The sequence below is a fragment of the Danio rerio genome, chromosome 4, assembly GCF_052040795.2.
Source record: "Danio rerio strain M-AB ecotype USA chromosome 4, GRCz13ab, whole genome shotgun sequence".
Classification (NCBI taxonomy): Eukaryota; Metazoa; Chordata; class Actinopteri; order Cypriniformes; family Danionidae; genus Danio; species Danio rerio.
Window position 1 is genome coordinate 77,495,001 of NC_141024.2, and position 15,601 is coordinate 77,510,601.

At 40.8% G+C, this 15,601-nt stretch overlaps 1 protein-coding gene and 13 non-coding genes across 14 annotated transcripts in view; 2 read left to right on the forward strand and 12 right to left on the reverse strand.

Annotated features, from left to right (window-relative positions):
- The window catches only part of LOC148682894 (5S ribosomal RNA), a 119-nt gene extending 11 nt beyond the window's left edge, over positions 1-108 (reverse strand). Inside the window, exon 1 of the ribosomal RNA XR_015944338.1 lies at positions 1-108. This exon is cut by the window's left edge and continues 11 nt beyond it. This is a non-coding gene — a ribosomal RNA (5S ribosomal RNA).
- Positions 1-15,601, forward strand: part of znf1086 (zinc finger protein 1086) — an 893,143-nt gene that overhangs the window by 194,686 nt on the left and 682,856 nt on the right. The window lies entirely within an intron of this gene.
- LOC148682895 (5S ribosomal RNA) lies at positions 167-285 on the reverse strand. Its single transcript, XR_015944515.1, has one exon. It is a non-coding gene; the product is annotated as a 5S ribosomal RNA (ribosomal RNA).
- Positions 344-462, reverse strand: LOC137491978 (5S ribosomal RNA). Its single transcript, XR_015489206.2, has one exon. It is a non-coding gene; the product is annotated as a 5S ribosomal RNA (ribosomal RNA).
- LOC137491979 (5S ribosomal RNA) lies at positions 521-639 on the reverse strand. Its single transcript, XR_015486121.2, has one exon. It is a non-coding gene; the product is annotated as a 5S ribosomal RNA (ribosomal RNA).
- LOC148682896 (5S ribosomal RNA) lies at positions 698-816 on the reverse strand. The gene has a single exon (XR_015944552.1). It is a non-coding gene; the product is annotated as a 5S ribosomal RNA (ribosomal RNA).
- On the reverse strand, positions 875-993 carry LOC148682897 (5S ribosomal RNA). The gene has a single exon (XR_015944556.1). It is a non-coding gene; the product is annotated as a 5S ribosomal RNA (ribosomal RNA).
- On the reverse strand, positions 1,052-1,170 carry LOC137491982 (5S ribosomal RNA). Its single transcript, XR_015488675.2, has one exon. It is a non-coding gene; the product is annotated as a 5S ribosomal RNA (ribosomal RNA).
- Positions 1,229-1,347, reverse strand: LOC137491984 (5S ribosomal RNA). Its single transcript, XR_015486125.2, has one exon. It is a non-coding gene; the product is annotated as a 5S ribosomal RNA (ribosomal RNA).
- Positions 5,079-5,151, reverse strand: trnav-cac (transfer RNA valine (anticodon CAC)). Its single transcript has one exon. It is a non-coding gene; the product is annotated as a tRNA-Val (tRNA).
- trnav-uac (transfer RNA valine (anticodon UAC)) lies at positions 5,256-5,328 on the reverse strand. The gene has a single exon. It is a non-coding gene; the product is annotated as a tRNA-Val (tRNA).
- trnal-uag (transfer RNA leucine (anticodon UAG)) lies at positions 6,659-6,741 on the forward strand. Its single transcript has one exon. It is a non-coding gene; the product is annotated as a tRNA-Leu (tRNA).
- trnav-uac (transfer RNA valine (anticodon UAC)) lies at positions 7,997-8,069 on the reverse strand. Its single transcript has one exon. It is a non-coding gene; the product is annotated as a tRNA-Val (tRNA).
- trnav-uac (transfer RNA valine (anticodon UAC)) lies at positions 10,563-10,635 on the reverse strand. Its single transcript has one exon. It is a non-coding gene; the product is annotated as a tRNA-Val (tRNA).

Below are 15,601 nucleotides of genomic sequence, written 5' to 3' on the forward strand. Positions count from 1 at the left end.
CCTGGTATTCCCAGGCGGTCTCCCATCCAAGTACTAACCAGGCCCGACCCTGCTTTACTTCCGAGTTCAGATGAGATCGGGCATTTCCAGGGTGGTATGGCTGTAAGCGAAAGAGGCTGTCAAGCATTGGCTATTTAAATCAGCTGCCAAATGAAGCACTTCGAAAAGCTTACAGCACCTGGTATTCCCAGGCGGTCTCCCATCCAAGCACTAACCAGGCCCGACCCTGCTTTACTTCCGAGTTCAGATGAGATCGGGCATTTCCAGGGTGGTATGGCCGTAAGCGAAAGAGGCTGTCAAGCGTTGGCTATTTAAATCAGCTGCCAAATGAAGCACTTCGAAAAGCTTACAGCACCTGGTATTCCCAGGCGGTCTCCCATCCGAGTACTAACCAGGCCCGACCCTGCTTTACTTCCGAGTTCAGATGAGATCGGGCATTTCCAGGGTGGTATGGCCGTAAGCGAAAGAGGCTGTCAAGCGTTGGCTATTTAAATCAGCTGCCAAATGAAGCACTTCGAAAAGCTTACAGCACCTGGTATTCCCAGGCGGTCTCCCATCCAAGCACTAACCAGGCCCGACCCTGCTTTACTTCCGAGTTCAGATGAGATCGGGCATTTCCAGGGTGGTATGGCCGTAAGGGAAAGAGGCTGTCAAGCGTTGGCTATTTAAATCAGCTACCAAATGAAGCACTTCGAAAAGCTTACAGCACCTGGTATTCCCAGGCGGTCTCCCATCCAAGTACTAACCAGGCACGACCCTGCTTTACTTCCGAGTTCAGATGAGATCGGGCATTTCCAGGGTGGTATGGCCGTAAGCGAAAGAGGCTGTCAAGCGTTGGCTATTTAAATCAGCTGCCAAATGAAGCACTTCGAAAAGCTTACAGCACCTGGTATTCCCAGGCGGTCTCCCATCCAAGTACTAACCAGGCCCGACCCTGCTTTACTTCCGAGTTCAGATGAGATTGGGCATTTCCAGGGTGGTATGGCCGTAAGCGAAAGAGGCTGTCAAGCGTTGGCTATTTAAATCAGCTGCCAAATGAAGCACTTCGAAAAGCTTACAGCACCTGGTATTCCCAGGCGGTCTCCCATCCAAGTACTAACCAGGCCCGACCCTGCTTTACTTCCGAGTTCAGATGAGATCGGGCATTTCCAGGGTGGTATGGCCGTAAGCGAAAGAGGCTGTCAAGCGTTGGCTATTTAAATCAGCTGCCAAATGAAGCACTTCGAAAAGCTTACAGCACCTGGAATTCCCAGGCGGTCTCCCATCCAAGTACTAACCAGGCCCGACCCTGCTTTACTTCCGAGTTCAGATGAGATCGGGTATTTCCAGGGTGGTATGGCCGTAAGCGAAAGAGGCTGTCAAGCGTTGGCTATTTAAATCAGCTGCCAAATGAAGCACTTCGAAAAGCTTACAGCACCTGGTATTCCCAGGCGGTCTCCCATCCAAGTACTAACCAGGCCCGACCCTGCTTTACTTCCGAGTTCAGATGAGATCGGGCATTTCTTTTTTTTTTTTTTTTTTATTCAAAAAATCATCACATTACATTAACATTTAAATACTTCAAGAAATTTCACAAAACAAATACATTAAAATAAACATACTTCATAAAAAAACATCCTCTTTGGGCATTTTCCACTTTAAACCATTTAAAACATTATACACTTCATCATTAAACACATCATAAAAGCTTGGTAACATATCTTCTCCTTTAAAATACCAGTACAGTCTTTCTATGTATCTTTCCATTTTTCGTTTTAGTACATTCCACACATTTAAAGCAACTTTTTCCTGTTTTGCTACATTTCTTCTTTCCCACACACATTTTTTAATCATCATTATAAGAAGATTTACAAACTTTTTGTTTTTGTTTTCCATATTCCATCCGAACATCACCAGAGTATTCCATTCCAATTGTTCTTCATCCCAATCTTTCAATAAATCTTTTAGCATTTTTTGGCATTTCATGTAAAAACATTCTAATTCTTTACAGTATAAAAACAGGTGTAAAATTCCTTCATCTTCTTGAAAACATACCTTACATGTTGCATTTTGTTCTCTCTGTATCTTTGTTAAAATGCACTCAGTAAAAATTGCTTTGTGTCTTATAAAATATTCAAAACATTCCAATCTTGTTTCTATTATTTTCCCTCTCATGTTTTTCCATATATTTTCCTTTTTCACACTATTCAATCTTTGTACCCAAAAGTTATTTGCTATAGGTTCTTGAAATACACTATCTCTAAAATACACATAAAAGTCTTTCAGTATACAATCTTTAAAATTACAAAGCTTTCCTTTTAAATAGACATGTATGACTTTTTCATTCCCACCTTCTTCCATATTTTCTATTCTTTTAATCCATTCTTTTGGTATGGCACCTTTGACCGTTTCAAGTTTATTTTCTATTTCCTTTACACTGTATTCCTCTTTAGCTTCTTCCATTAAGTCTACTATATATTGCTTAGGTAAAAATCCCTTTTTGAATTCATAAAGAACATCCCTTATTCTTAAAATCCCCACATCCATCCATTTTTTAAAAAATAGTTCCTTCCCTTCTTTTAAAACACATTTATTTAAAAACAAAGGTTGATTTAGCAAGTTTTCTCTTCCCTTTACTTGGTAAAATACACCGTCTAAAAATTTCCCCCATGCACTTAAAATTTCTTGATAAAACCCTGGTAACTTTTCCGTCATCCAGTTTTTTGTTTTTAACCAAAGAATGTCTTCTCCTAAGTTAAAATTGCCAACTTTGTTTAAAAAATATTTCATGACCTTTTTCCATTCTGTTGAGTTCTCCTCTTGTAAAAGCTTTTTAACCATTTTGACTCCAAGACAATTCTTCTTTTGTTTAATATCAATCAATTCTATCCCTCCTTCTTCTGTTGCTTCTATTATTGTATTGTACGCAATTCTTGGGGGTTTCCCCTCCCATAAAAAATCTTGAACACACTTTTTTAATCTCCCTTCTATCCAACATGGCATTTCTGTTACATATAATTTATACCATAGCTTTGATGTCATTAAAACATTTAATATTAAGGCTTTCCCCTTTAAGCAAAGTTCTCTCATCCTCCAAAAATTTAATCTTGATTCTATTCCTCTTATTAGATCATCCCACATCTTTTCTGTTGCTTTTCTTTCATTTTTACCAATTAAAATTCCTAAAATTTTCAGTTCTTCTACTTCTCTAAATTGGAAACAATCTGTTAAAATATCTGCTTTACCAAACCTCATATATTCTGTTTTATTTTCATTTATTTTGCTTCCTGTTCCCTTACAAAACTCCTGTACTTTTTTCATGGCTTCTTTTACACTCTTTTTCTCCTTCACTATTATTGTTGTATCATCAGCATACTGGTATATTTTTCCTTCATCCTCCTCTTCTTCTATTTTTATTCCTTTAATTTTAGTTTCTTGTTTTATTGCTAACCCTAAAGGTTCTGCGATTAGGGAATATAATAGCGCTGAAAGGGGACATCCTTGTCTAATCGATCTTGTAATTTTAAAACAATCTGTTAAAAAACCATTTTACTTTTGTTAAAGCCCCTTTATATAAAATTTTTATCCAATTAATAAAATTCTCTCCAAATCCAAATGTTTTGAGTACATCAAATAAATAAGTATGTTCTACTTTGTCAAAAGCCTTTTCAAAATCTACACTAATTAAAAAACCATTCATCTTCTTTTCTTGTAAATAATCTATTGTGCTTTTAATGCTCATTGTTACATCTGCTATATCTCTCCCTTTTATTGCATATGCTTGGTTTGATTTAATTAATTTAGGCATTACTTCCTTTAATCTATTCGCTAAAACTTTTGCTAAAATCTTTAAATCTGTATTTAACATTGTTATTGGTCTATAATTTTGTAATTCAGTTTTTGCTCCTTTTCTTTTATATATTAACTTCATTACTCCCATCCCCATTCTTTCGTTCATCTCTTTACATTTAAAAATTTCTTTAAAAACTTCTTTAAGTATTCCTTTTAAAATATCTTTAAAAACAATATAAAATTCATTTCCTATTCCATCTATACCTGGACTTTTCTTTTTATTTAGTTGATTTAGTGCGTTCAGGCTGAAGTCTGACAAGGCGCCGCATCACGCGGGCTTTAATGCAAGTGCACCGAAAGGGGATCAAAAGAATTGTTCTGGGATGGCGTTCGTTTGCAGAGGCATTTTTTCATCAAATCCTCGTACAACGTCAAGTCATGATATTTGACAGATCCACGCCCTAGTATCGTGGATCATCCAGGGAGCAGAGAGCCGATTGAGAATGTGCGTAAAAGCAAATCTGAATGTTTCCGCCCAGTTTCTAACAGGAGACCCTCTGCTTGTAAAGCCATCGTGATAACCACAGGAGCCTCCGGTTAGGGTGAGAGCACTGTCTTGTGGTGCCATCGCAGAGAGACTAAAAGTCACTTTCCACAATGTTTTCATTCAATGTTCTACGCTGGTGGAATCACCTTCCCATTCCCACTCGGATTAGGGATACACTGGTATCCTTCAAACGACAGCTAACACCCATCTCATCAGAGCACACCCGAACCCAAGGGGAATATCCCTCTCCCTAAACAAAACGAAACTCCTACTCCAGCACTAAATTCTCTGAGCACAAACAAATTACTTAGGATAAATAGCCCTTTTTTGTATGCATTGCCTCGTCTTGTTGAATACCTCCACTATTGTATGTCGCTTTAGACAAAGGTGTCCGCTAATTGTATGCTTCCGCCCAGTTTCGAACAGGAGACCTTTAGTGTGTAATGCAAACAGGATAAACACTACACTACGAAAACCAATAGGCTAGTGCTGCTTCAAGTATTTATAGTCTTTTTTTTTATAGGGCTGTCTTGTACGGTCTGCACCGTGGAGGGCCAGCAACGCACTGGCCACCTGCTCATGCACAACACAAAGCTAAAAGAAATCAGATTCTACGCAAGGTTGCGACACCGCGAGGGGAGGTAAACACTGAGATGAATTCAAACTTCTAGCCTCACACCGCTCTGCAGAAAGAACGTTTTCAGTGAACGTCAGTACTCAACAGAACCATGATTTGACAATTGTCATAAAAGCCAGAGGTTGTTTCCGCCCAGTTTCGAACTGGGGACCTTTCGCGTGTGAGGCGAACGTGATAACCACTACACTACGGAAACCTTTAGGCAGAACATACAGATAACCCATTTTGATTGGGTGCCTGTTGACGATCATTGCTGGGGGCGCAGTGGATGCTATTATTTTCTCGCCAAAAGAAGAACACTGTTTCTGCTCGGTTTCGAACCGAGGACCTTTCGCGTGTAAGGCGAACGTGATGACCACTACACTACAGAAACCCCACAAGCACTTTCGCCAGTGAAGTTAGGCGTGCAAGGATAAAACAAGGTGTTCGCGTTTGTCAATCAAGAGGACAAAGCCAACTCAGCGTGACAAGCTCCCTGTAGGTATTAGGGCCAATTTACAATCCGGGCCCAACACAGCTGTACAGGTCCTTGCGAAATGTCCCCTTTCGTCACATTTGAAGCACCTGAATTCTGGGCATTCCTTCATCACATTTTCTGAGCTCATGCATAGTCGACAGGTTTTTACCTGATTGGTGTGCATGACTCTAAAGTGCTGTGGCCCTTCCGCCGTCTCGATTTTGGTGGTGTATGGTAAGGAGACCATCTCTTCTGGAAATCTGTTTTTTACAAACCTTGTTCCATCTTCTATGTTTGTGCCAGGATACAATCTTCTTTTAATTTTAGATATGGGGAAAACTCCCCATCCCTCTAGCTTGCTTAAAATTTCTTCATCAGCTAGGTAAACAGGCAGATGCTTGAACGAAACAACATAGTCTCTGTTTTGTAACCTCGGTACTTCAGATTTCACTCCTTGAATTGTCAATCTATCGTCTATTAAAATTTCGGTGTCATCTTCAGTCTCCACTGTTACTTCATCCTCCCTTGTTTGTTTGGGTCTCAACGCCAGAATTCTTCCTGCTCCAATCAGCTCCGTGACTGCTTTGATTATATTAAATCTTCTTGCATCTTTTACATTTTCTACTTCTACAGTTACTGTTGCTTCCTTTGTGCATACTCTTCTTTGTATCTCTTGCTTATCCTTACCTTTTTCACCTCTTCGTTGGCCGGGCTCTTCATTTAATTTATCTCTTTGTCTGTTGTCAAGTCCATTTTCTTTATCTCTTCGTCTATTATCCAGCCCATTTTCTTTATCCTTTCGTGCAAGTCCCTCCATTTCCATGTCGTTGCCGGGGAATCTGTCCATGATTAAAAATAAAACACACTACATAACCACCCTTCAGTCAGCAAAATGCTGCTGTTAGGTGGTTTTTAAAGACAAAAACAAAACAAACAAAAACACTCAAGGTCAATAAACAAAAAGGTAGACAAACAAAACGGGGAGAGCCTTTCTCTCCTTACTGCTGCCAACTCACTTAGGGCCTGTTTGCTCTATAGCGCCCTCAGGGTGGTGTGGCCGTAAGCAATGACAGCTGTCAAGTGTTGGCTATTGAAACTAGGCGCAGCCCCAGGAGGCGAGCACAGCTTAGCTGCCTGCTGCGCCAATGAGCTGGACAGCCGGAGCTGGGCAAGCTGTAAAAAGCCAGTTTCCATGTCACGGTACTGCGGTGTGGCTCCCAGGAGACAGCTCCTGCCAAGTTCATATGTCAGGATGGCCGAGCGGTCTAAGGTGCTGCGTTTAGGTCGCAGTCTCCCCTGGAGGCGTGGGTTCGAATCCCACTTCTGACAAACTGAACCTGCTGCAGTGCGTTCAGGCTGAAGTCTTTAGCTCTCTGCCCCCATGTCCGAATGATACAGTAACACTGACAAGGCGCCGCATCACGCGGGCTTTAATGCAAGTGCACCGAAAGGGGATCAAAAGAATTCTTCTGGGATGGCGTTGCTTTTTAAGGTTTGCAGAGGCATTTTTTCGTCAAATCCTTGTACAACGTCAAATCATGACATTTGACAGATCCACGCCCTAGTATCGTGGATCATCCAGGGAGCAGAGAGCCGATTGAGAATGTGCGTAAAAGCAAATCTGAATGTTTCCGCCCAGTTTCTAACAGGAGACCCTCCGCTTGTAAAGCCATCGTGATAACCACAGGAGCCTCCGGTTAGGGTGAGAGCACTGTCTTGTGGTGCCATCGCAGAGAGACTGAAAGTCACTTTCCACAATGTTTTCATTCAATGTTCTACGCTGGTGGAATCACCTTCCCATTCCCACTCGGATTAGGGATATACTGGTATCCTTCAAACGACAGCTAACACCCATCTCTTCAGAGCACACCCGAACCCAAGGGGAATATCCCTCTCCCTAAAGAAAACGAAACTCCTACTCCAGCACTAAATTCTCTGAGCATAAACAAATTACTTAGGATAAATAGCCCTTTTTCGTATGCATTGCCTCGTCTTGTTGAATACCTCCACTATTGTATGTCGCTTTAGACAAAGGTGTCCGCTAATTGTATGCTTCCGCCCAGTTTCGAACGGGAGACCTTTAGTGTGTAATGCAAACAGGATAAACACTACACTACGAAAACCAATAGGCTAGTGCTGCTTCAAGTATTTATAGTCTTTTTTTTATAGGGCTGTCTTGTACGGTCTGCACCGTGGAGGGCCAGCAAACGCACTGGCCACCTGCTCATGCACAACACAAAGCTAAAAGAAATCAGATTCTACGCAAGTTTGCGACACCGCGAGGGGAGGTAAACACTGAGATGAATTCAAACTTCTAGCCTCACACCGCTCTGCAGAAAGAACGTTTTCAGTGAACGTCAGTACTCAACAGAACCATGATTTGACAATTGTCATAAAAGCCAGAGGTTGTTTCCGCCCAATTTCGAACTGGGGACCTTTCGCGTGTGAGGCGAACGTGATAACCACTACACTACGGAAAGCTTCAGGCACAACATGCAGATAACCCATTTTGATTGGGTGCCTGTTGACGATCATTGCTGGAGGAGCAGTGGATGCTATTATTTTCTCGCCAAAAGAAGAGCACTGTTTCTGCTCGGTTTCGAACCGAGGACCTTTCGCGTGTAAGGCGAACGTGATGACCACTACACTACAGAAACCCCACAAGCGCTTTCGCCAGCGAAGTTAGGCGTGCAAGGATAAAAAAAAGGTGTACGCGTTTGTCAATCAAGAGGACAAAGCCAACTCAGCGTGACAAGCTCCCTGCAGGTATTAGGGCCAATTTACAATCCGGGCCCAACACAGCTGTACAGGTCCTAGCGAAATGTCCCCTTTCGTCACATTTGAAGCACCTGAATTCTGGGCATTCCTTCATCACATTTTCTGAGCTCATGCATAGTCGACAGGTTTTTACCTGATTGGTGTGCATGACTCTAAAGTGCTGTGGCCCTTCCGCCGTCTCGATTTTGGTGCTGTATGGTAAGGAGACCATCTCTTCTGGAAATCTGTTTTTTACAAAACTTGTTCCATCTTCTATGTTTGTGCCAGGATACAATCTTCTTTTAATTTTAGATATGGGGAAAACTCCCCATCCCTCTAGCTTGCTTAAAATTTCTTCATCAGCTAGGTAAACCGGCAGATGCTTGAACGAAACAACATAGTCTCTGTTTTGTAACCTCCGTACTTCAGATTTCACTCCTTGAATTGTCAATCCATCGTCTATTAAAATTTCGGTGTCATCTTCAGTCTCCACTGTTACTTCATCCTCCCTTGTTTGTTTGGGTCTCAACGCCAGAATTCTTCCTGCTCCAATCAGCTCCGTGACTGCTTTGATTATATCAAATCTTCTTGCATCTTAAACATTTTCTACTTCTACAGTTACTGTTGCTTCCTTTGTGCATACTCTTCTTTGTATCTCTTGCTTATCCTTACCTTTTTCACCTCTTCGTTGGCCGGGCTCTTCATTTAATTTATCTCTTTGTCTGTTGTCAAGTCCATTTTCTTTATCTCTTCGTCTATTATCCAGCCCATTTTCTTTATCCTTTCGTGCAAGTCCCTCCATTTCCATGTCGTTGCCGGGGAATCTGTCCATGATTAAAAATAAAACACACTACATACCCACCCTTCAGTCAGCAAAATGCTGCTGTTAGGTGGTTTTTAAAGACAAAAACAAAACAAACAAAAACACTCAAGGTCAATAAACAAAAAGGTAGACAAACAAAATGGGGAGAGCCTTTCTCTCCTTACTGCTGCCATCTCACTTAGGGCCTGTTTGCTCTATAGCGCCCTCAGGGTGGTGTGGCCGTAAGCAATGACAGCTGTCAAGTGTTGGCTATTGAAACTAGGCGCAGCCCCAGGAGGCGAGCACAGCTTAGCTGCCTGCTGCGCCAATGAGCTGGACAGCCGGAGCTGGGCAAGCTGTGAAACGCCAGTTTCCATGTCACGGTACTGCGGTGTGGCTCCCAGGAGACAGCTCCTGCCAAGTTCGCATGTCAGGATGGCCGAGCGGTCTAAGGCGCTGCGTTCAGGTCGCAGTCTCCCCTGGAGGCGTGGGTTCGAATTCCACTTCTGACAAACTGATCCTGCTGCAGTGCGTTCAGGCTGAAGTCTTTAACTCTCTGCCCCCATGTCCGAATGATACAGTAACACTGACAAGGCGCCGCATCACGCGGGCTTTAATGCAAGTGCACCGAAAGGGGATCAAAAGAATTGCTCTGGGATAGCGTTGATTTTTAAGGTTTGCAGAGGCATTTTTTCGTCAAATCCTTGTACAACGTCAAATCATGACATTTGACAGATCCACGCCCTAGTATCGTGGATCATCCAGGGAGCAGAGAGCCGATTGAGAATGTGCGTAAAAGCAAATCTGAATGTTTCCGCCCAGTTTCTAACAGGAGACCCTCCGCTTGTAAAGCCATCGTGATAACCACAGGAGCCTCCGGTTAGGGTGAGAGCACTGTCTTGTGGTGCCATCGCAGAGAGACTGAAAGTCACTTTCCACAATGTTTTCATTCAATGTTCTACGCTGGTGGAATCACCTTCCCATTCCCACTCGGATTAGGGATATACTGGTATCCTTCAAACGACAGCTAACACCCATCTCTTCAGAGCACACCCGAACCCAAGGGGAATATCCCTCTCCCTAAAGAAAACGAAACTCCTACTCCAGCACTAAATTCTCTGAGCACAAACAAATTACTTAGGATTAATAGCCCTTTTTCGTATGCATTGCCTCGTCTTGTTGAATACCTCCACTATTGTATGTCGCTTTAGACAAAGGTGTCCGCTAATTGTATGCTTCCGCCCAGTTTCGAACAGGAGACCTTTAGTGTGTAATGCAAACAGGATAAACACTACACTACGAAAACCAATAGGCTAGTGCTGCTTCAAGTATTTATAGTCTTTTTTTTTATAGGGCTGTCTTGTACGGTCTGCATCGTGGAGGGCCAGCAAACGCACTGGCCACCTGCTCATGCACAACACAAAGCTAAAAGAAATCAGATTCTACGCAAGTTTGCGACACCGCGAGGGGAGGTAAACACTGAGTTGAATTCAAACTTCTAGCCTCACAACGCTCTGCAGAAAGAATGTTTTCAGTGAACATCAATACTCAACAGAAGCCTGATTTGACAATTGTCGTAAAAGCCAGAAGTTGTTTCCACCCAGTTTCGAACTGGGGACCTTTCGCATGTAAGGCGAACGTGATAACCACTACACTATGGAAACCTTCAGAAGTACAACTAGCAGATAACCCTTTTTGATTGCCTGTTGCCTGTTGCCGATCATTGCTGGTGCAGCAGTGGATGCTATTATTTTCTCGCCAAAAGTCGAGCACTGTTTCTGCTCAGTTTCAAACCGAGGACCTTTCACGTGTTAGGCGAACGTGATGACCACTACACTACAGAAACCCCGCAAGTGCTTTCCCCAGCGAACTTAGGCGTGCAAGGATAAAACAAGGTGTACGCGTTTGTCAATCAAGTGGACAAAGCCAACTCAGCGTGACAAGCTCCCTGCAGGTATTAGGGCCAATTTACAATCCGGGCCCAACACAGCTGTACAGGTCCTTGCAAAATGTCCCCTTTCGTCACATTTGAAGCACCTGAATTCTGGGCATTCCTTCATCACATGGTCTGAGCTCATGCGTAGTCGACAGGTTTTTACCTGATTGGTGTGCATGACTCTAAAGTGCTGTGGCCCTTCAGCCGTCTCGATTTTGGTACTGTATGGTAGGGAGACCGTCTCTTCTGGAAATCTGTTTTTTACAAACCTTGTTCCATCTTCTATGTTTGTGCCAGGATACAATCTTCTTTTAATGGTAACACTTTATTTTGATGGTCCCCCTTTAGATAGTCTGTTGACCATAAGTTACTTTTCAAGTTCTTATCTGTTTACTCTTATCTGGGTAGTATCTGTAGATTGTCTTTTAAATGTTCTTAGGCAATCATTACAATTTTTACAACACGTAAACATTTATTAAACTTTTAGTAAGTTGTGTTACCAAAATAAGTTCTAGATGGTCAACAATCTATCAGTAGATATGTAACAAATCTTCAACAGATGTTCAACAAAGTATTAGTAGATATGCAACAAATCCGCAACATTTATTAAACTTTTGATAAGTTACATGCTACCAAATTAGGTTGTAGTGTATTACAGTGTATTAGTAGATATGCAACAAATCTTAAACAAGTTTTCAGAAAATTTACCATCAAGATTTTTTTGTTGTCAGTCTGCATGTAGTTGTTAATCAGTTTATCATTAGACTTTTAGTAAACATTCAGATGCCTATAAGAAGCAACACAACATAATTTAAAATGAACTTTAAACAAATATAAAGTTAGGGTTAGGTAAAAATTTCATGCATGCATTTGCAAAAGTCTTCAACTAACTATTCGTTACATTTAACCCAACTTTCAGTAGACAGTTAGTTTACTTTAAGTTACATTTATCTGCTCATCTGTTGTCACACTAGGCCCATCAATATGAAGTAAAAAATTAAGAAATGCTGGTGAATGACTGTAAGGAGCCAACATCACAGACAGCATGGTTACTATTCTGTAAATGTTCAGCAGATAGTCAACAGACAGGTAGTAGCAACACTGATGCAAGTATTTGAAGACACACAACAGCACCACACATACAAGAACATAAAAATAAATACCAGAGTCATTAGTTCGTCCAACTGCTTTTAATGTATTGCTGTCAAAAAACAAAATAAACAGCCCAGATAATTAAGCCGAGGAAAACATTTACTTCAGGACAACTAAAAACAATTGTTACATTTGAAGAGTTCAGATGCAAAACCTTTAATTGCCATATAACATTTATTCATTCATTTTTTTCAGCTTAGTCCCTTTATTAATCAGGGGTCGCCAAAGTAGAATGAACTACCAACATATTCAGCATATGTTTTATGCAGCAGATGCCCTTCCAGCTGCAACCCATCACTGGAAAACAACCATATACACTCATTCACACACTCATACACTACATACAAATTAGCCTACCCAATTCCCCTGTACCACATGTTTTTGGACTTGTCAGGGAAACCAGAGCACCCAGAGGAAACCCACACAAACATCGAGAGATGATCAGCACAGAAACACCAACTGACCCAGCCGAGGCTCAAACTAGTGACCTCCTTGCTGTGAGGCAAACATGCTACCCACTGCACCACCATGCAGCCACCATATACATTTTTTTTTTCTAAAATGAATATTTTTTTCTGCAATTAAACTTTTTTTGTGGCAAATATTTTTTTCATTATCTTTCAAACAGTAGGCTGAAAAAAAAACTAATTTTAGAAAAACAATTCAAATGGCAGGGCAATGTGGTGGTGCAGAGGGTAGAATGTTCACCTCACAGTAAGAAGGTCGTTGGTTCGAGCCTCAGCTAGGTCAGGTGGGATTTCTGTGTGGAGTTTGCATGTTCTCCCTGTGTTCGCGTGGGTGTCCTCTGGGTGCTCCGGTTCCCTCCACAAGTCCAAAGACATGTGGTACAGGTAAATTGAGTAGGCTCAAATATGTGTGTGCTTGGATGTTTCCCAGTGGTGCATTGCAGCTGGAAGGGCATCTGCTGTGTAAAACATGGATGTTGCTGGATAAGCTGGTGGTTCATTCCATTGGGGCAACCCCAGATTAATAAAGGGATTAAGCTGAAAAGAAAATTAATTAATTTAGTCGGAATTTTAAAAATTTGCATCTGATGTCAATATTTTTTTTTCCTTTGGCATTACAGTTGAAGTCAGAATTATTAGCCCCCCTGTATTATTAGCGCCCCTGTTTATTTTTTTCCCCCAATTTCTGTTTAATGGAGGGGAGATTGTTTCAGCACATTTCCAAGCATAATAGTTTTAAAAACCCATTTCTAATAACTTATTTATTTTATCTTTGCCATAATGACAGTAAATAATATTTTACTTGATACTCTTCAAGACACTTCTATACAGCTTAAAGTGATATTTAAAGGCTTAACTAAGTTACAGTTTTTCTTGTTTGCTTTGACATGGTTAGAGAAACTAGGTTCCACTTCATTTTCATTTTCACTATCCCAGCAGAGCAGAAGACAGGTCTTGCAAATGTGTAAACCTTTTCTCATTGGGTTGACACATTTTCCTTACCATTTTTCAAAACAGTTAACACAGATGTCATTCAAGCAGTCCAAACTCCATTGTTTTAGCTATGGTAACCAAACAGAAACCATCTATTCCTAACCATTAGACACTACCAAGATCAGTTTGAATTCACTGAAGCAGCGATTTGAAACTCCTACACTCAAGTCTTCAATTAGCAATCAGTCTGCAAACCTTATATAAATGGTGGAAGGTCTGTATTGTTCTGTGACAGCATGGATGGAGGAGGTCAATAGTGGCTATGTCCTATACTCCCAAAAGATTTGACTGTACATTGGTTTAAATATGTTTAATATTTACAGTATTTTATTACTTTTGTCTGTTTTTACAGTATTTTAGTTTTCAGCCACAGTTTGAAAATTGTCATGAATTTAATATAAATGTAATCAAAGCATTTCTTATTCTGGATCTAATTCTTTGCAAAAAGGCAAATTTGACAGCCCAAATAGAAAGACAACAAATGGCATTGACAATAGGCTACAATGACAAGCACTGGTGGTGCACTGACTTCTATATTTTGTATTTTGTTGTCCATTGTGTAATGATTAATTGAAAGAGCTCATATATCTGTTTGCAAGTTGTGTTGTTTGAAGATAAAACTAGCTTTTGTTTCATATTTTAAATGTTTTGACACGATATGTGCCTTTTGCAAGCAAAATGTGTCATTTTGACCATGAGTGCTGCTGTTTAGGCCTGTGTGTCTACTGTTTTGAAAAGGTGGAGTTTCAGTTGACAACTGCATCCAAGCAATCGAGAAAAACTGTAATAGGGTGAACTAGGCAGGTTAGGGTAATTAGGCAAGTTATTGTATAATGATGGTTTGTTCTGAAGACTATCGTAAAAAATAGCTTAAAGAGGCTAATAATTTTGTCCCAAAAATGGCTTTAAAAATTTTTTAACCTGCTTTTATTCTTGCCATAATAAAACAAATAATACTTTCTCCAGAAGAAAAAATATTATCAGACATGCTGTGAAAATTTCCTTGCTCTGTTAAACATCATTTGGGAAATATTTAAAAAGGGGAAAAAATCAAAAGGGGGCTAATAATTCTGACTTCAACTGTATAAGCTAAGCTTATTGTGCTGTAGGTTTTTGCTTCTACATTTTAGCAACAGTAAACAGGAGCATTATTGAACAAAGAAACATACAATAAAAAGGGCCTAACAATAAGTGAGATAGCAAATCTACTCTAATCACTTATTCAGATAAAAAGACAAAAGTGAACTCTTCCTTTTCATTGATACAACCTTAATGCAAAAGTCTCCAAAAATGAGCTCTCTACACTTTTGAGCGAACTCTGTTAATTTTCCTGGTGTGAAACTGATTCTGTTAAATTGGTCCCTGTTAGCAAAGTACAGCTCTGCAATTGCAGCGAGCTGGGCCACTGCATTTTGAGAGACACCTTCTCTCTGAAACGCTCTGGTCATGGTTGCTCCACGTCTTGTCAGCTTCAAAAGCCTTTTGTAGCATGTATGACATCACAAACATTATTAGCTAAAAAACTATTTAAAACAATTAATACCTTCAAGTATCATAAGTATCATTATATATGTGTGTATAACACATATGTGTGTTTGTGTGTGTGTGTGTGTGTGTGTGTGTGTGTGTGTGTGTGTGTGTGTGTGTGTGTGTGTGTGTGTGTGTGAGTGAAAGACAGCATGTAGTAGTGTGTGTAAGAGAGAGAGCCAGTACATGTTTATGAGAGAGCATGTAGAAGTGTGTGTGTGTGTGTGTGTGTGTGTGTGAGAGAGAGGGCTTATATTTGTAAGTGAGAGCATGTACATGTGTCTGTGAGATGTCTATGTGTTTGTGTTGGCAACATTGTATCATTTACAGTCATGCTAAAAAAGTCATTCTGAATTGAATTGAGATAGAATGTAGGTGTGTGTGTGAGAGAGCATGTACAAGAGTGAGTGTGTTAGTGAGAGTGTGTACAAGTGTGTGTGTGTGTGTGTGTGTGTGTGTGTGTGTGTGTGTGTGTGTGTGTGTGTGTGTGTGTGTGTGTGTGTGATTGAGAAAAGTTAGTTGGTGTTGTGATGAAATTTGCTATGTCCAGAAAAC